Raw genomic sequence first — 21252 nt, 5'->3', positions numbered from 1 at the left:
CTGTCTCCTTGGCAGTAACTCTCATTTGATATAAGTCCTTTTTGTTCAAATTAAATCTTCCCATGCTCAGCATCAGCACGTCCTTAATGAGCAGAAACCTCCCACATCCTGGAAAAATCATGTCCTTTCAGTGTGACTGGAATGATACCTTTCAATTCCTTGCTGTAGGATTATAAACTAGTGGATATAGAGAAGATAATGACCAAGGATATTTGGCATTTGGTAATACTGTTCTGCCACTAACATGGTTCCACCCAAAACTTACTTGAAGGCCAAGAATCTGCCATGGTCACATAGACTGCTTCATCAGCAGAGAATGCCACTGTCAAATGGCTTCTTGGTTGTTTGAGAACCAGGACAGACAGAGAGATTTAGTTGCTCATCGAGCATATTTATCTTTTTTCCCTCAAGGACGAAAATAAGACCCTCTTCATCAGTCCCATTTCTCTTAGTCTGAATCCTCCCAAGCAAAACCCTCACACATTTCCTTATTTCTTTCTTTCTTTCTTTTTCTTTTTTTTAGCTGTGCTGTGACTTGCCAACCATTTCTGATGGAAAGACATGAGCAAGAACTTAATGGTGCAGAACAAGCAAGTCAGCCCTCTCCGCAGTGCACCCCATCACAATGAGAATATGCTCCCCATGACTCAGAATGAATCAGATGGAAAAAAAATAATAGCACAAAACTGCAGCTTAAGAAATAAATGGCAATGTGTGATGTGCAGAAAGGAGACCGCACCACTGATCATAGCTACCCAAGAGCTAGTCATCCTGCCTGCTGCATTCTCCAAGGAACAGTTCAAATGTGGAGCAGATTTTCTCCCAGAGGAAATCAAAACACTGTTATTTCGACACACTCTGGCAAAATAAGTCATTTACCTCTGTTCTTCAGGCTACATGCTATATCAATATCATGAGTATCTGTCAAAACCTGTTCTTTGCATTTATACTTTAAACTGCTCTGATTTTATACCCTTTATATGAAACCTTAATATATAAATTTGTGCACATATGCACAAACATATGCGTGTTAAAGCAGCCAGCTCATGCAGGCTGGACTTATCCTCTCATTCTGTTTGGTATTAGAATTTTCCTACTTTTCATTCTCCCCTCTCTCCTCAATCCTGTTCTCCCAATGCTTATGGTCTACATTCAATGCCCCAAGTTTTACTTCACCCCATAGTTGATGAATTATGAAATCAATGGTAGGACATGACACTGTCAAGGAAAGAGAAAGGAGATAAGGGCAAGAAAACTTCACTGAACATCTATGTCTTTAACCACACCCCTGTGCCCTCTACAGGAAAGAGAGGTGAAATAATACTCCTATCTTTGCTGCTCCTCCTACCCAGCCACTTTCATCCACATCTCATAGTTGACTGGCTCAGACATTGTCAGGAGGCAAGAGAAATGGAGAAATAGATGAGAGAAGAAGACACAGTGTCTGATATGCCCATTCTCCCCCCATGCTGTGACACAGTATAAATCCCCTAGAAAGAGAAAGGAGAGGCCCTTAGGTATCTGAGATCAAGGCCTTTCTCTTTGGTAGAATACAGGCTCAGAATGCAGATTTACTTTTCTTGCACATCTGAGTTTGTAGCATGAGAATCATAGCTGGTGCTCTGAAAAGAGGATGAATCTTCAACAGGCTAAGAAACTTCTACTTAAAACCAACAGCCAACACAATGACAGTAAAATACTAGTAGCATTCCCATTAAAAATAAGGGTCCAAGCAAGAAAATACACTATCATTCTTTTGTCAAATTCAATTTAAAAAAATAAAGACATAGAAATAAAAATAAGCACTTCACTAGAAACAATACAAAATCATTATTTGCAGCCCATATGAAAATCAACTGAAAATTTTTTCATTTAATTTTTTAATATTTCAGCAAAATAGTCAGACAGAAGATAAGTACAGATCATCAAACTCTTGCCTAAGCATCATCAATGACCAAAAAGATGAAATGGGAGAAAATCAAGTGTACGCAAAAATCACACAAAGCATTAAAAATCCATGAATAAATCTAACCAAAAAGTGTGTGCATGATACTTTTTTAAAACTATGGAATTTTGCTGAGGGATAAAATAGTAATATTTATAAATTAATAGATGAATGAAAGGAAGTCCAGTACAATAGAGGAAGGAGAATGGGGAGGGGAGAGAAGAGGGAAAAGGGGAAGATCATGAACCGAAATCAATCTCTATGCATGTATGAGTTTGTCAGGATGAACCTAACTACCCTGTATAACTATAAAGCTTTAATTTTAAAAAATGCCTAAAAGAATTATATTTAAAAGAGACATATTACATGCAAGGATTGAAAGACTGAATACTAATGATAATAAAAGACACAAGAAAGAATTTAAAGGCAACAGAATAATGAGAGCTATTAGTATTTTGCCATTTTATTTAATGAGCACCTACTATGTATGCCAATGATTATTCAAGGTGTTCAATATTTTTTTACCTTTTACTTAATCTTTCCAATAAACCTATCAAGTACCCCATTTCATAAATAATGTATGTCAGAATATAAAATTAAAATTTTATCCACTTCAATACATTAACTTTGTAAAAATGTCTGGATTTCTGTCCCAAAAGCATATAGATTTAAGAAAACACCTAAATAAATTCCACAGAATTTTCTTAACATATTAACATTAAACTTTTGAAAGGTTATAAAGGGTAAAGAAAAAAAATTTTATAGCACATGCCACAGAAGAATGAAATAGACACTAGTATACACAAATTTTAAATATTTGATCAAGAAAACTTCACAATGGAAGAAGCATTGTTTGTATTTAAGTGATGTTGATGTAATTGACTATTTTTAAAAATGGGCCTTCTTCACATGACACATCAGACTAAGTACTAAACTTTTGAATAATTTTCAAAAACACATACACATCATCATAAACTTGAAAAAAACAAATAAGAGTCACTGGGATTACAGGTATGTGCCACCAGGCCCAGTCACCAAACTATTTTAGTAATTGTATTCTTCAGTGTCTTACACTCGTATTTTAAAAGAAAAATAAAATAAATTTCTCTTAGTGCCTTTAACAATGCACTAAGAGGTGTTAATTCTCCATCTCTGAGCACATACCTTTTAATACTCTGTTATGAAATGGGAAGTACTCACAAAGCACTTTGCTGCATGCCAAAGACAATGGTCGGCTCAAGGAAAACAAATTGTGTGAGTATTGACATGGAAAACTGAGCTGGACAATTTTTTCCTGGAATACCTTTTTTTCCCTTTAAAAAAACACTGACAATGTATGATCATTCAGATTTGGACATTAATGGATATTTTTGCTTCACATTTTAATCTCTTTAAGGAAAACAATGGACAATATTTGTTGCCAATTACAAAAAAATCCAATCTTTCAAAACAAATTAGAATACTTACTCCAATTTATTTTATCCATATCCTCCACCATGAGCTTGTCAGCTTGCCAATATCAGGGATTTTTCTGTTTTAATTTACTATATGTTTATAATTTTGATAGCTATGTATAACCTTATTTCCAGAACTAAGAAATAAGGGATAGGGTGTGAAATGAATCCCAAACATGACAACACTTGCTGATGTGCAATTTAAAAGGAAAAAAATATGTTGCATAGTATTTAATTTAATATGGTCAAAATCTTATGTTTTAATATTAATATGGTAAAAATCAATAGAAGCAACCCACAAAACCTGTATAAGTTTTTTAATGATTTTTAAAAGTGTAAAAGTTCTTAAAATTAAAAAAGTTTAAAAAGCAACTGATTTGTCTCAACCAATGTATGACACTCCTTGCTCTTAACAGTCCTAGCTGCTTCCATGGAGATATAGATATGGAAGGCCCTGGCCCAGCACTGCTCTAGGAACACTTTGTTTTTGTTGTAAAACTAAGGCTGCTTTTAAAGAAGTATATCTATAGCTGAGATCATTGTTTGGCAGAAGTGAGAGTCTGATGATTAGCAGTGATCAGGAATTTGCTGCAAGACTCACCATCCAGAAATGGACCTTTGGGATTTCCAGGCCCAAACCTCAGCTACTATCTCATGGTTTTCTGATAAATTCTCAAAGGAATTACAGGAATCATTTGATTTACTATACAGTATGTTCTCTTTATATTGCACATCAGCAAGTATTTTCATGTTTCATTTCACATCCTAATCACTTAGCTTGGAAATAGTTATACAGAGCAATTAAAGTCATAAACAAGTATATATAAATATATGTGTACATATATATACATGTGTGTAAATATGTATTATGTACATATAAATATATAAATTTATATATAAATACATAAACTCACTTACCAACTTTCATAAATATTTTGAATTGGAAGTGAGGAGGCAAAAATACCCAAAAGTAGTTTTCTCTTCTGCAAATCCACATAACATCAGCCATCCTTATTTTTTCCCCCATGGATATTATACAGCAAGAACCATTGAAGATGGCTGGCACAATTTCACCTATACTCTGCTTTCATAAACTATCCTGTTAGTTGATATTAAATCAATTTATGTTATATTTCAGGAGATTTTTTTTTAATTGTCAAGTTGTATCTCTCTAATTTTTCCTAATAATAGACATTTTCTTCTTGTCCTTAATTTTGGCCGGTTCCGAGGATGTATTTCAGTCAAAACTCCAAACTTAAAATAGTATAAGCAAAAAGAAAAACAGGAAGAAGAAGAACAAAGAAAAGAGAAGAAAAATAAAAAGAAAAGAAACATTAGCTTACAGAAAAAGTGATCCAGAAGGGCCTGAGGTTAAGTCCAAGCACAGCCAGAGTCAGAAACTAAAGCCTTCAGGACTTCTTGTCTCTATCACTTTGTCTCTAGGTGGTGGCATTCTGCAGGCAATCTCCATCCCACCGTGGAGAGTAGACAGTGACCACAATCAGCCCCAGTCTTATATTACTCTGAATTAGCAGAAAGAGAACCTCATCCTACCAGTATCCGTGGTTTAGTTTCTTCCCAGCCCCATTGCCTCTCATGCATTGTTGAGAGCCACAGCCGAAGGGGCTCCAGCAAACTTTCAGACTGCCAGCTGATGATTGGCTCACAGCGGCCCCAGCAACACCTAGCTGATTGGCTCCTCTGTGGAGATGCTCATTGAGCTGTTTCCCTGCCCTTTCAGACTACCAGCTGATGATTGGCTCACAGCAGCCCCAGCAACATCTAGCAACATCTAGCTGATTGGCTCCTCTGCGGTGATGCTCATTGGGCTGTTTCCCTGCCCTTTCAGACCACGAAGCTGCTCATTGGGGGACTTTTTTGGCTCCGCCCATGCGACCCAGCCAATCGGCCTCAAGAGCAGGAGGATTGTGGGAGGAAGAGGTTGTTGGGTGTGTGGCTTGTGGGAAGCCGGTGGTGGCAGTTGGGCTCTGAGGGTTTTTTCCTGAGGAGCTGTTTTGTTTATCTTGTGTGGTTCTAAAAATAAAGTTAGTTTCTTTTGACAAGTGGCTCCTGAATTGTGCCCAGCCAGACTGCGGCATTTGGTGGCTCGCACGGGGAGCGACTGAGGGTAAGTAAACCGCTCGCCCCTGAGGACAGGGTGAGAGGATGGGGAGCCATTTTAAGATTCCTCTTTTGTTTTGCTTCATTTTTGTTTTAAGTTGCCTGTCCCTGGAGATGAGTGAGACGGAAGAAAAACCGCTCACTTCTGAGGAAAAACTATTTATGTCTGAGGAACAGATAGGGAGAAAGGACGGATGTACATGTAAGGAGGATAGAAAGGTTATAATGATTTTGTGTGGTTCCATTTTTATTTCATTCTGTCTCGGTTTTGTTTGGCGTCATCTTGTTGGGTTGTATTATAGTAGAAATATGGGATCAGAAATTAGTAAAAAACAAACCGAAAGAGTGTTAAGTAAATTGTTAGAGGAAGGAGGCATCCCAGTAAAATCAAGAGCAGTCAGGGCATACGTTGATACAATGCAAAAATGTAGCCCATGGCTTTTTAAGGAGGAGTTGTTAAATATATCACAATGGAACCATCATGGTGAAGATTTAAAAAGAATAGAAAAGAACAGCCCAGGAACTCTGCCAGCTGGCACATTGGCATTGTGGGCATTGGTATCTGGTTTTCTTAGTCCAAAACCTTCAATTCAGACAAAGGTAGAGGAAGGAGAAGATATATTGATTCAAGTAAATGAGGAGGTCTCTCAAGTTAGTCAGAAAGAGGAAAAGATTCAAGTAAAAGAGAAGGTCTTTCGAGCTAATCAGACAGAGAAAGAAAGTTTAGAGCAGAAAAAGCCATCAGGGGGAAAGTTACAAAAGGAGACTGCTACTAAAACCTTTCTATCACCAGAGGGCTTAAGTGTCCAACCAACAGCACCACCTCTACAGGAGACTGCTACTAACACCTTTCTATCACCAGAGGGCGTAAGTGTCCAACTGACAAGGCCACGTCCATATGCTGAGAGGCCTCCAACCCCCGCAGTGGATAGTTCAGATCCTGAGACAGGATCTCAAGTATTAACATGCCCTGTATTTGAGGTAGGAGGGCAGCGAATTTACCATACTTTAAATTTCAAAACAGTGAAGCAGCTAAAAGAGGCTGTAATAACCTATGGTCCTCAAGCACCCTTCACTGTAAGCTTGGTCGAATCCATTACCAACTTGAACATGACGCCAGCAGATTGGGCTAATATGTGTAAAGCTGTGCTAAATGGAGGACAATACCTGTTATGGAAGGTTGCCAATGAGGAATTTTGCAAGGAGACGGCTAGGCGAAATGCAGCAGCTGGTTATCCTCAGAGAAATCTAGATATGTTGTTAGGAAAGGGACCTTATGAGGATCAGCAGCATCAAATTGCATATGATCCTGGTGTATATTTACAAATTGCTGTAGATGCAGTTAAGGCATGGAAGACTTTACAAGGACATGGAGGTTTACAAGGTCAATTATCTAAGATAATACAAGGAACTAATGAATCTTATGCTGAATTTGTAGATAGGCTTATTCAAACAGCTACCAGAGTTTTTGGGAATACAGAACAAGCAATGCCATTAATAAAACAACTGGCTTATGACCAAGCGAATCGTTGGTGCAGAGATATCATTAGACCATGGAAACATGAAGATTTAAACACATATATTAAATTATGTAGAGACATTAATGAACAAGAGCAAGTCATGGCAGCTGCAGTAAAACAGGCTTTAGATGCCAGAGACATTAATGAACAAGGGAAAATTGTGGCAGCTGCAGTAAAACAGGCTTTAGATGCCAGAGACATTAATGAACAAGGGCAAATTGTGGCAGCTGCAGTAAAACAGGCTTTAGATTCCAGGCCAAGAACATGCTACAATTGTGAACAAACAGGACATTTTAAAAGGAATTGCCCCATAGGAGGAGGGTTTAACAAAACTAGGTATCAAAGGAGTAGAATACCGGGTATTTGCCCACGATGCCGTAGAGGGAGACATTGGGCTAATGAATGCCGTTCTCAAACCACCATAGAGGGTACTCCATTATCAAAAAACGAACAAGGACCAAGTGTTTATCCACGATATCGTGGAGAAAGGTACTGGGCTCCATTGCCAAAAAATGGACAGGGGGGCCCAATGCTCCGGGGCCCAAAACCACAAATATACGGAGCACTGGAGGAACCCAGCAACCCCATCAGGGTAGTGCCCAGGACACATGGTCCATCAGATCCCTCATCAGACAAACCAGAGGGAGCGCAGGGTTGGACATCTGCGCCTCCGCCAGATCAGTACTAACTCCAGAGATGGGAGTTCAAATCATTCCCACAGGGGTGAAAGGACCTCTTCCCAAAGGAACAGTAGGCTTATTATTGGGACGCAGCTCTTCTACTCTAAAAGGACTTATGATAAGTCCTGGGGTAATTGATCCCGATTATGAAGGTGAAATAAAAATTATAGCCAGTTCTCCAAATGGTATATCAGTAATTTCACCAGGAGATAGAATAGCACAGTTACTAATAATACCAAGCCTACATGATAAATTTTCCAGTCCTGCTACAGAAAGAGGTTCCAAGGGATTAGCTCCACAGGTGTAGATTGGGCTATGCTGTCTTTAAATTTAGATTCTCGCCCCATGCTAAAACTAAATATTCAAGGACATGAATTTAATGGGCTACTGGATACAGGTGCAGACCTTAGCATCATCTCTCGTCAAGAATGGCCAAAACATTGGCCTTTACAACAAGCCACTCAAACGCTTCGAGGCCTAGGAGTGGCGACTAATCCCCATAGAAGTGCAATGGTATTAGATTGGAAGGATCCTGAAGGATGTGAAGGAACTATACAGCCATATGTATTGGATCATCTTCCTATAAATTTATGGGGACGAGATGTCCTAGATCAATTAGGTTTGACATTAACAAATAACATCAACCAAAATGCACCCACTATTATGACTAGACAAGGTTTTAGGAAAGGAAAAAGATTAGGAAAACAAGAACAAGGTATAGCAGCACCAATACAAATAGATCAAGGAACAGACAGACATGGGTTGGATTTTCAGAAAGGGCCACTGAGATAATAAAAATTACTTGGAAATCAGAAAGACCAGTATGGGTTCCTCAGTGGCCCCTGACTAAAGAAAAGATACTAGCAGCCCATGATCTGGTCAAACAACAATTAGCAGAAGGACATATACAACCTTCTGTATCTCCCCATAATACTCCCATTTTTGTCATCAAAAAGAAATCTGGTAAATGGAGATTATTGCAAGATTTAAGAGCCATTAATAATGAGATGGTTATTATGGGACCTGCTCAATCGGGGATTCCTCAATTGTCTGCTTTGCCAAAAACTTGGTATGTTTTAGTTATAGATATTAAAGATTGTTTTTTTTCAATTCCAATTCATCCTGAGGATAGTCCACGTTTTGCATTTACTATCCCTGCACTGAATCATGAAGGTCCTGATCAGAGATATGAATGGAAAGTACTCCCTCAAGGGATGGCTAACAGCCCAACTATGTGTCAAATTTATGTTGACAAAGCAATCCAGCCACTTAGAAATCAAAATCCTGAACTACAAATATTTCACTATATGGATGATGTATTATTAGCACACAAAGCTAAAAACACATTGCTAGACTGTTATGCCACACTTAGAAACTTATTAAAAAATTATAATCTAGAGATAGCAATAGATAAAGTACAATTAAATTTTCCAATTAATTATTTAGGAGTTCTATTATCCTCAACCATGGTCCGTCCACCAAAAATTCAAATACGAGTAGATCAACTCAAATCACTTAATGACTTTCAAAAGTTATTAGGAGACATAAATTGGATAAGGCCTTATCTAGGTATACCAACAGGAGAGTTGGGACCTTTATTTGATATCCTAAAAGGTCCATCAGATCCAAATTCACCCCGAATGTTAACGCCTGAAGCAAGAAAGGCATTAAAAATCATTGAAACATATATGGAAAATATGCATTTGGATAGAATTGATATAAGTTTGCCTTTATTATTTATTGTACTACCAACAAAAAATATTCCTACAGGAGTATTTTGGCAAGAAGGCCCATTATTATGGATACATTTATCTTATTCTCCTAACACTATTCTTACTAGGTATCCTGAGGCTGTAGGACAATTAATACTCAAAGGAATAAAAGCAGCAAAGGGAGTGTTTGGAATTTCTCCCAATAAAATTATTACTCCATATACTATGAATCAAATTGATGAGTTAGCTAATGAGTTAAATACTTGGGCAATAATCATGTGCAAATCTAATGTTTCATTTGATAACCACTTACCATCTAATCCTTTATTGTCTTTTTGGTCATCGCATCCTGTAATTTTTCCAAAAATGACAAGAAAAACACCTATCGGGAATGCTCCAAATATATTCACTGATGGATCAAATAATGGTACAGCAGCAATAGTTACACCTGATCAAACTTTTACATTTTTAGTACCCAAACAATCAGCTCAAAAGGTAGAGCTTAAGGCAGTATTACAGGCTTTTGTGATGTTTAAAAATTCTGTATTTAATTTATTTTCCGATAGTCAGTATATAGTTAATGCTATAGTATCCCTTGAAGATGCTGGTAGGATTTCCCCTTCCTCTACTATTTTCTTTTTCCTTTCCACTATACAAAGTCTAATCTGGGACAGAAAAGATCCATTCTTTATAGGACATATCAGGGCACATACAGGATTGCCTGGAGCCCTTAGTTTGGGCAATGATTTAGCAGATAAAACTACACATGACATACATATTTTCTCTACACTAGAAGAAGCTATAAATTTTCATAAAAAGTTCCATGTCAATGTTAATACTTTACAAAAGCGTTTTAAAATAACTAAGGAACAAGCTAGACAAATAATAAAACAATGTCAAAATTGTGTGACCTTTTTACCACAAGTTAATCTTGGAGTCAATCCTAGAGGATTGATACCTAACCATATTTGGCAGATGGATGTCACACACTTGCCAGAATTTGGAAAATTAAAATATTTGCATGTTACAGTTGATACTTCTTCTGGATTTTTGATGGGCTCCCTTCATGCCGGAGAAAAAACTAAAGATGTTATAGCTCATTGCTTACAAAATTTTGCCACTGTGGGCGTTCCAAAACAGTTAAAAACAGATAATGCCCCTGGTTATACTTCTACCTCTTTTAAACAATTTTGCTCATCATTTGGCATTACTCATATAACAGGAATCCCATACAATCCACAGGGACAAGGCATAGTTGAAAGAGCTCATCAAACTATTAAAATGTACTTATTAAAGCAAAAAGAAGGAATTGGGAAGGGGTATATATTCCCCAAAGATAAACTTAAAATAACCCTTTTTACTCTAAACTTTTTAAATTTGGATTCATCAGGGCTTAGTGCTGCGGAAAGGCATATGTGTCCAAAAAATGTATATAAGCCCAAGGTACTTTGGAAGGATATTCTAACAGGACAATGGAAAGGTCCTGACCCAGTAATTGTCTGGAGTCGGGGGTCTGTTTGTGTGTTTCCACAGGGAGAACAGCAGCCGATTTGGATTCCAGAGAGATTAACTAAGATCCTGACCCAGTGATTGCCTGGAATCGGGGGTCTGTTTATGTGTTTCCACAGGAAGAACAGCAGCTGATTTGGATTCCAGACAGATTAACTAAAGCGATTTCTACAGACCAAAAAGAAGATGTGATATCCAGAACTCCAGTTTGGTTATTCTTACATCTGCGACAGAACCAGAATGCTTTTTTCAATATCTATTTTATTATTGCCCTTTCCCATATTTTTTTTTTGAGCTCATACAGACCTAGGTTAATGTTTTGCTGATCAGTTCTATTTTTTGACTATAGAGTTTTTAAACATTGCAATGGAGATTTCACCTGTAAAAAGTTATAAGGCCTTTACTATTATGTTATGTGTCATATGTATTATGTGTGCACACTTGTGTTTTGTGTTTGAATGTACGTATGTCCATATGTCATATATGATGAGCGCTCATGAAAAAATGGATCCAAATAATTTTTTTTTATTCACGTGATTTAAATGGTTTAATTTAAATTGGGTAAACAGCTGTTGAAGATTGTTTTAAAATGTGAACAAAAAAGGAGGTTAACAGATCTGTTTGTTTACTTTCACCTTTCCTTTTCATTATATTTAATAATTCTCTTAAAGATAATGTAAATTGTTAAGAAAATTGTTTTCTTTTAATGCCTTCTGGGACGTTACATAATTTTTTCTTTAGCCATTATTGCCAGAATTCCTATCTTCAGTGAAGACAATGTAAATTGTTAAGAAAATTGTTTTCTTTTAGTGCCTTCTGGAATGTTATATAATGTTATATAATTTTTCTTTAGCCATTATTGTCAGAATTCCTATCTTCATCCCAGTGCATGAAGACAAAGATAAAACCAATCTACAGCTTCTGCAATAGCCATCACTGAACTGCTTGCAGAACTTGCCTGGACTATGTATCACTTATATGCATTGTGAACTCACCTGTATGCATTGTGAACTATCTGTTGGTGCAGCAACTTCTGGTAGTGTTGGGGTATTTATGCTGATGGTGTCATCAGTGATACAATTTTTCCAAAAGGAGCCGTCAGCTGGCTTGGTGTATCTTCCTCCCTTCTGTTTATCATGATCGTTCAGCTAAAATTTGGGGGCCAACAGAGGTGAGGCAAAGAACCTCACCCCCCCGCTGGTACGAAGACCTCTACACAGGTGTGGCTGTATACTGGACTGGTAGTCAATGACGGGTAAGATCCAATTACTATGGTACCAACCTAAGACAGGAGGCTGACGCCCTGAGGTCAGCTCATCCAATAACGGGTAAGGACCATATGTACTATTGGACAACCTAAGGCAGACACGGTCCCTAAGCCACATGCTTCTTGTTTAAACAGAGAGGGGGAGATGTTGAGAGCCACAGCCGAAGGGGCTCCAGCAAACTTTCAGACTGCCAGCTGATGATTGGCTCACAGCGGCCCCAGCAACACCTAGCTGATTGGCTCCTCTGTGGAGATGCTCATTGAGCTGTTTCCCTGCCCTTTCAGACTACCAGCTGATGATTGGCTCACAGCAGCCCCAGCAACATCTAGCAACATCTAGCTGATTGGCTCCTCTGCGGTGATGCTCATTGGGCTGTTTCCCTGCCCTTTCAGACCACGAAGCTGCTCATTGGGGGACTTTTTTGGCTCCGCCCATGCGACCCAGCCAATCGGCCTCAAGAGCAGGAGGATTGTGGGAGGAAGAGGTTGTTGGGTGTGTGGCTTGTGGGAAGCCGGTGGTGGCAGTTGGGCTCTGAGGGTTTTTTCCTGAGGAGCTGTTTTGTTTATCTTGTGTGGTTCTAAAAATAAAGTTAGTTTCTTTTGACAAGTGGCTCCTGAATTGTGCCCAGCCAGACTGCGGCAATGCATATGTGCATACACACACACACACACACACACACACACACACACAAACTGGTCATGAATGGATCCTATTTCCACCACAGTGTGCCCAAATAGTGTACTAAGATTGGTCCAGCTCTAGTCACATACCAACCCTGGAAATGGTATGTATATTTGTATAACATACGCATGCACTCGCACACGTGCTCACACACATACACACACACAGGTTAGATGGATTTGGGGAGAGATGGATCCAAAAGAAAAATATGCAAACTGACATAAACAGATTTCCTCAACACCATGAGACAGAACCCCTCCTTATTTATACTCATTACTCCCACAGCTGATGATCTTTTAAAGATATTATAAAGTTGTTACAAACAGGCAGTGACTGGCATCATTTTCAAAATCATTGCTGCATAAATTCAAGAACCTCTGATCTGAGTAATGGGCCATCCAACAGTAGAAAACCAGTCACTTACTCACTTATACCAACCCTACCTGACCATTAAAAAAAGAAAAAAGAAATTTACATTGGCAGTGCTTAAATTAGACTAAAAGTAAGAATAGAATTGACCTAAGCTGCCAGCATGCTGGCACATACCTGTAATCCCAGCGGCTGGGGGGGTGAGGGTGGGGCTGAGGCAGGAGGATCCCAAGTTCAAAGTCAGCCTCAGCAAAAGTGAGGCATTAAGCAACTCATTGAGTCCCTGTCTCTAAATAAAATACAAAATAGGGCTGAGGATGTGGTTCAGTGGTCCAGTGCCCCTGAGTTCAATCCCTGATACCAAAAAAAAAAAAAAAAGAATTGACTTAAACAATCCATCCACTAATTCATTTGGGATATAAGCCAGAAAAGGCTACAGAGATAGGTAGGAGGTAGATCTAATCAATAGCAATTTTTTTTTTCCAGAAACAAAAAAGATAGAACTGTCTCTTAGTTCATTCTCAAAATAAAAGTCTTCTCACTACAGGGTTAAGAACAGGGGCCATTCTCATGTCAATGTCTCAAGCTGCAGTGACTGTAGCAGGTGGCCCAAGCACTTCCCTTTACCCTGAACCCTTCACCCCATGTTGCCAGACTGCCACTTTGTCAGCACCTGCATTTCCTTGCCTGAGGACTCTCCTTTGCTGCTTCCTTTATATGACAAAATAAACTACTTTGAATTGAATCCTTGTCTCAGGGACCCTTCTGAGAGACATAAGTCATGACTTTTTTTAATTCTTTTTTTGTTTTAAAAGAAGCCTCTGAGACAAATTGATCACATCATATTTTTATGTATATATAAGTATGCGATAGTGAAACCCATCATTTTGTATAATAATGTGCACCAATTTTACAAAGTAAAAAAAAATTTTTAAAAGTTAATCCAAAAATAAGTCACATATTGAGTAGGCCATTCACACTCTTCCTATACTTTGAAGTACGTGGGCAATATGCCATGTGTCCAGCAGTTGCCCTCTAGCTAACTTTTTAATGAACTGAAGGACCTAGATGAACAAAATAGAGAAAAGGTCTATGAATATATGCACTTGACTCCCACATGAAAGCATTTGGAGTCAGCCTCGTGCCCCCAATCCCCTTCAAAATCAAAAGCTAAAAAAAAATATTGTAAAATGAAGTTAGTGAGGAAATAACCAAGGTCATTTGGCTCCTTGAATCAACCCTCAACCTGCGTGAGTTCAAATGAACAGAAGATTAGAAGAAAATGCATGTGGGAAGGAGGGAAAAGGGAGGAGAGAGGAGACAGACATGTCACTTAATAAATGGTCCCAAACTGCTGCATAGCCTCATTTTTGGATCTCCTCCTTTGTGTCTGTACACTTTAATAAACCTCAAGGGCAACACCTTTGATGAACTGACCTGAATAATCATCAACTACAGAACTTGTCGATTATATGCTATATGTTCTGCTTAAGATGGCAAGAAATCAAGCAATACATCTTGAAAAAAATGTTATTTGATTGTTTTTTTTAAAAAAAAAGACAGCTCTTAAAGATATAAGCTATAGGTATTCCAAAAATTTATTCTACCAAATCTTTCCCCCCAAAGTAATAAATGCTTCTCATATTTTGCTCTAGAATACTTTCCCCTCCATTTCTTAATGAAATATTTTAAGGATAAGTTATAAAGCACTGTTTCAATCTAACAAGCATTCATTAAATGATGTTTGGTGAGTACTATACTAAATGAGCAATTTATAGACAGAAGGTATTTCACTCACAAGTGCTTATATTCAGCGTAGATGTAAATATGCAAACAAAAGCCTACAAATATTGAACTCCTGTCACAAATAATCAGACTTTTAAATACCAATTTACCTTAATAGTCCACAAGCAACTCATGAAAATTCATTGTCAGGGAAGAACTGCAATGAGTCAGGAGAACAATGTGTTCTTTTCCTTTTACTTCAATTATCTTTACATAATTCCTAATTTTGTGATGAGACATTTGGGGATATTGATTGCTTTCTTAAAAATCTACTGATTATTTCAGTACATGCCAGAGGCTCTGTCAGGTATTTAAGAATTGCATAGGAAACAGAAGTTCTAATATATCAGACATAAATCTTAACTTTAAAATTGAATTATTTATTATGGAATACATATTTTTTTACTTTTAGGGACCTTGATAGTCTTTAAATCAATAGTATTCCAGAGATAGTTCACATTTAAGAAGAGAACATCAAATCCAGCTGTCAACATATGTAACTCCAGGGATCCAGGGATGACTGTGCTTCCCTCTGGACCCACCTTCATGGGTAGTGGTCTAGTGATTACACTGCACGGCCAAAACCATCTGCCTCATAACATTTAAAATTGTACCATTAGCCACCACCACCCTACAAATATACAGCATCCCTTTGGAGAGTCTTCTCTTTGTTTCCACTAGAAGTTGGCCAACTTAAGAATGGGTTGCTTAACAATACACTTAAATATGTCCTCCTAAGAAGCAGAGATTGGAAAGAATACAGAATAAGGTCATTTGGTTCAGGACAAGGTCACCTAGTTATGAGGGTGGAATATTGTGACCTCTGTATTTTTGTGTGATTCTTCATTGCCATGGTCTCATTATTCATTTTTAATGCCTTTCTTCCTGTAGTGGATGCTTCCATCTGGTTTATGTACATTTTTGTTCAGTTTAACTGTTTTATAGAATCAAGGGACTGTTGCTATGATGGCTCCAACACAGGTGAAGAAGAGCTAAAAAGTTGGTTTCACCTTGATGTCAAAGTCCTTAAAAGAGCAAAGAACTGAAAATTTCTCCCCTTGAATGTTAATTGTGGACTTCTCTGGGCTCCATGAAGATAGATAGATAAAATAATCGAAACTGGAAGTAGCCAAATGTCTATCCACAGATGAATACAGAAACAAATTGTACTGGCATATCACTCAGCAATAAAAATGAATCAAGTACAGATACACATAGTACAATGGATGAATTTCACAGACATTACACTGAGCAAAAGTGGACAGGAATAAAAAAAAAGTACATATTACATGATTCCACAATTCCACTTGTAAGAAAAACTGGAATAGTTAAAGCTCACTTGTATTTGTGTATCTCTCTCTCTCTCTCTCTCTCTCTCTCTCTCTCTCTCTCTCTCGTACAAGGGATTGAAACCAGGGGTACTTAACCACTGAGCCTCACATCCCTAGCCCTTTTTATATTTTATTTAGAGACAGGGTCTCACTAAGTTGCTTAGGGCCTTGCTAAATTGCTGAGGCTGGCTTTGAACCTGCCATCCTCTGCCTCAACCTCTCAGGCCTCTGGGATTACAGGCATGTGCCTCTGTACCCAGCTTGTAGTTATTTATTAACAAACCAGTGTTTCACTAGCATAAGGGTGCAGGAGAATGATTGCAAAGAAGCACAAATCATCTATGGAGAGATGGAAATCTTCTACATTTCAATTTTGATGGCATTTTAATAGTGTATGTTTTTATCAAAATATGTAAATGTCATTACTATAAAGTATACCCTTAAAAGGTGATTTAAAGTAAGAATATTATTGAAAAGTGATGAATAAACAATCTTTTTTTTTTTTACAAAAAGTGTTTTTAAATCTCTATTTCAAAAATTTTACTTTTTGACCACCACCTTCTTTGCCTCCTACTCACTTCTTATGTTACCAATGAAACGATTCTCTGAGCCCAGAGGACTTGCCAGTGTTTCACTCTCTCTCTCTCTCTTACCTCATGTCCTGCCTTTTTCCCTTATCCTATAAGATTCCATGGTTTATCTTTAGAATCATTCCACTGTACCTCCCACCATTCTTGCCCAGCATTTTAATTGGATAAACCATATTGCATATTAGGTCTCCCTGTCTATCCACACCTGTACCTAATCAACTGAATGTATTTGGAGAAAACCATATGGTATGGTTTAGAAATGAGGTATCCCCAAAAGCTCATGTGTTAGACAATGCAAGAAAGTTTAGAGGTGAAATTATTGGGTTATAAGTGCCTTAACCTAATCAATATATTAATCCACTTGAATGGATTAACTGGTTGATAACCAGGGTATGGCTCAGGTCTTTTGGTGACAGCAGTGAAAAAGCTGACTAAAACAGCACACAACCAGGCTAACTGGACTCATTTTAAATTCTTGGCCACTAACCCCCAGTGGTCCCTAATGCTGCCAACATTGCCCAATTCAACCCTCTGTCCCCCTTCTCAACAATTATTTCAAATGTTGTCTTCTTCATATCTACTCAAAGTTCAATTATCTTTCCCCTTCCTTATTGTCACTTTTGACTCTACCCCTTATTCCTTAAGGTAGAAGGAACTGGAGAAGTTATAAGCATACCCATGACACAAAATCCACCTATGCCTAGGCCCTCATATTCCTGCTATAGTCAACAAACCATCTGTGCTCCTACCCAATGCCCATTCCTTTACCTGGAGATTCAGTTCGTCTCACCTATCAGGGACATCACTCCAGCAAGCAGTCCCTATCCTTCAACATTAGAGTTTCTGACTGTTCTAGACATTTCCAACACCACATAAATCATTGTAGTATCTTCCATTATCAAGAAAATCATCTTTGAACTTGAACCCCATTTCATTTTCTTGCTTCCCTTCACAACAACACTACTCAAAAAGTAATTTCTATCATTCCACTAAAATTGTTTTTGTCAAGGTCATAGTGGCCTCTATGTAGCCAAATCCCATGGCTTTTTCTTGACTTCAGAGCCACAACTGGTTCTTTCCTTACCCTCCAGAATTTTTCTCTTGGTTCTTCTCCTTTTATAGCCACTTTTCATTTCAGTTTTCTTTGCATCTTTTTCTTCATTTCTCAACCTCCAGACTAAAGAATGCTCCTGACTTAACCACAAGAACTATTGTCTTTTCTTTCTTTAACAATCAACCATCCCCATGGGAGCATGGAACAGTTTTCCCCTAAGTGCTAAATTGATCCACTGCTCCATCCTCCTCTGGATTTATGGCTGTAACTCACCAAAGCCACTGGGGTAACTCCAGAATGTCAGCAATGTCCTGTCCTTCGGGGAATATAGCCCTTTCTCCAAGTCTCTGCACTTATTGACTAAGGATAATGTCAACAACTGAGGAGCACTGGTGCAGAGGAGAGATCTGCTTCTCTGCTGTTCAACCACTATGGATAGTAAGTACATTTGAATGTACATTAGAATTATGGTGTCTCAGAGAGTAGCCACCCAGAGTCATCCTAGAGTATCCAACATAGCACTAATAAGCTCATGTTGAAGAGGTTAGCATCAGTACATACTTGTGTAAGAATTTTATATATATATATATATATATATATATATATATATATACACACACACACACACACACACACACACACACATACATAAATATTATACACACATATACATGTATATGCCAAGAATGCATGTGTGCGCACACACAAACACACATGTGTTTATATTCCTTAAATCTATTTTTGATAGCTACTTTGGTTCTTAAAGCCACTGACAGATGGGGCATCTAGACTTGTACAGGTCCTAAGAAGAAGGGCAATAGAATTTCCTTTAGATAGTACAGTGTCTAAATCTTCTAAGCTAGTACTATTGGAACATAAGATGCAAGGCTTAATTTTTCCACAGAAGTCCACCCTAAAGCCCTGACTAGTAGGCCCACTAGCATTTGAACTGTCTTGTTACAGGTTTCTCCTTCACCTCAACCTTATCCTGTCTCCTGTTCTATACATGAGGTCATAGTATCTTCTTGGTATCCTGTGGTTACATTGAGGGGAATGGGTAAAATAAGCATAACATTCAACAATACATTTATTAGACTCTCTTCCATCCCAATGTATTAATGAGCTAGAGTTTGTAGGAGAGGATTAATGAATTAGGAAAGATATTTTTCTCAGTCTGTGCTCACATCATGCTGGAAAACATATCTATTACCACTTACTATTCTGACACTTATCAAGTGATGGTTTTGAATATGACTCCCCAAAATGGTTTGGCAACTTAAGTACACAGTAGAAAAAAAGTGGCCAGGCGCATGCCTATAATCCCAGCAGCTCAGGAGTTCAAAGCCAGCCTTAGAAAAGTGAGGTGCTGAGCAATTCAGTCACTAAATAATATAAATATAATAATATAATATAGTGACCCTGTCACTAAATAATATAAAAAAATAGGGCTGGGAATGTGGCTCAGTGACCGAGTGCCCCTGAGTTCAATCTCCAGTACGCCCCCCCCAAAAAAGTTAATAGCACACACACAAAAAAAAATTAATATTTAAATGAGAAGAGCAAATTACAACACTGTAGTAATGCTCCAAATTGTCAATGTACATAGATAGGTGGAATTATTTTATTAAAGTTCTCTTTTTCTGAGTGGTAAGTTTATGGGTTGGCTGGTTTAACATTTCTCGTGTATACTCATGCTTATGTACCTTTTAATGTTTTCCAATGCCTATATAATAGGCATTGGAATCAATCTTTTTAAATCAAAGAAAATTCTAGGTTTTTTTCTCCTTAGTTTTGTTGAATGCATAATGCAGACATGATGGTAGGAAAAGAGTAAATAAGTAACAAAGAATAATAGGTTCATTATATTACCATGACTTTTTTAGATTTCAACTGACAGAAACCCAATCAAACAGCTTAATCAAAATTGTTTAAGCATAGCTGGACCAGAGACTCAAAACAACGTTATAAGGGCTTATAGGTTCTCTATTTCTCATCTCATTTCATTCTCTTTGTATATTGCCTCATTTTCTCCACTTAGCTTCCTCTAAGTGGCTGGGAAGAGCAGCTTACATTGTGCAGAGAGCTTGCAAGCCCAGTGGACAAGAGATTCTCACTCCCAGAGTTCATACATCCAAATCTCAGGCCCACATCCAAATCTCAGACCCACGTACCCTTCTTGGATCATGTGCCCATATATGAACAGGGAATAGGCAGGAGAGTATTTTGATTAGCCAGGGACAGGTCACCTGTCTTCCTTAGGGCAATGGAGAAATGGGTGGTACTGGCCCCATGTTAAGCATCTCCCATAATAAAGAGGTATTCTATAACTAGAAGAGAGATGGGATACTAGTTGGACTTCTGCTTTTCTAAAATAGTGATATTGAGCTTAATTTAGATGTTTCCTAGTATGGCTCTGGTCCTAAAGATTAAAAATTCTCCTCCCTTAATTATAGAAAGCATACTACTTATGAATGAAAATATAGAAATGATTTTACTTCTACTCAGCTGTGGTTGCTTTATCTTATTTTTTGGATCTATTTGAAGTTATGATTATTATATTCTTTCTTCCTTTCTTATTTTCATATAAAAATTTCCCTAGATTTATCATATGATAACAGTTTTACAAGTTACTCCCAAATCTGTGTCTCCTCCCTGTCCCCTGTTCAAATATGGGCACATGATCTAAGCAGAGTACCTCAGAATCTTTCCTGAGGTTTAACTGATATATGAATTCTGGGAGTGAGAGTTTCTTGTTCACTGTAAATTCTAAGGACAATGTAAAATGGTTTCTCCAGGCACAGAGGAAGCTACCTATAGTTGGACAAAAAGAATCAACAGGAAAAATAGCATGTCCACTCATTCCTATTTCAGTCAGGGTTTTCAGTGGCAAACAAAATCAACCTTGTCTGGCTTAAATGAAAAAGGAATTAATAAAAACTAGTAGGTGGCTCACAGAAGCTCTGAAAGGGTGTGGATGCTGAGCATTCAAGAACAATGTCCAATTACTCTGCAGGAGCTGCTATAGCTAAAATGCCCCAGGTGCCATCCACAATACCTAAGCCATGACTTGTCAAATGCTGCCCAGCTCACATGGAGATGCCCAGGACCAGATGCTAAAGACTCTGGTCAGGATACTCCTAAAGAGCCCAACACCTCTGTTGGCCTCTTTGCCAGACAGGAAATTCTGCATTCCCTCTTTCTTCTACTACTCACTTAGCAATCAAAGTCACATA

This window comes from Callospermophilus lateralis, chromosome 5 (genome assembly GCF_048772815.1).
Source record: "Callospermophilus lateralis isolate mCalLat2 chromosome 5, mCalLat2.hap1, whole genome shotgun sequence".
Lineage (NCBI taxonomy): Eukaryota > Metazoa > Chordata > Mammalia > Rodentia > Sciuridae > Callospermophilus > Callospermophilus lateralis.
This window is presented reverse-complemented; position numbering follows the sequence as displayed.